Genomic DNA, 461 nt, shown 5'->3' with positions numbered 1-461 from the left:
TAGCGGCCCCGCCCCCCCTCCTGGTGGGACTGCACCCCTGAGGGCTGGGCCAGACCCCAGATCGCTGCTGGGCCATAGTCAGCCCTTGACCAGGGTCAGCCAGCATCGCCGGGAGGAAGGGCCGCCCCCCGCTCTGTGTCACAGCTCACGCCGGTGTGGCCCGAGGGTCTGGAACCGCCTGCTGACGCCCTCTCTGTCGCTGCCAGTTCGAGGCCCACGTTCTCCCACGTGGGGCAGGCGGGGCGCTGTCAGCGGCTCCCAGCGCTTGAAGGTTTTCACTGAGTTTGCTGGGGGCGTTGGTTATCTGGTCGCGTAGGTGCACGTGGACGGTTCTGTGACTCACCACCTGGGGATCGCCTCCCGCGTGCTTGGCCGAGTCTCCTCCTCTCTGAGGATCCCCGGTTTCTGGCCCAGTGGCTCCAGGACCTCGCGTGCCCTGGGTCCCCCTCGCGTGCCCTCCG

This window comes from Myotis brandtii, unplaced genomic scaffold (assembly GCF_000412655.1).
Source record: "Myotis brandtii unplaced genomic scaffold, ASM41265v1 scaffold334, whole genome shotgun sequence".
In the NCBI taxonomy this organism is placed as follows: Eukaryota; Metazoa; Chordata; class Mammalia; order Chiroptera; family Vespertilionidae; genus Myotis; species Myotis brandtii.
This window is presented reverse-complemented; position numbering follows the sequence as displayed.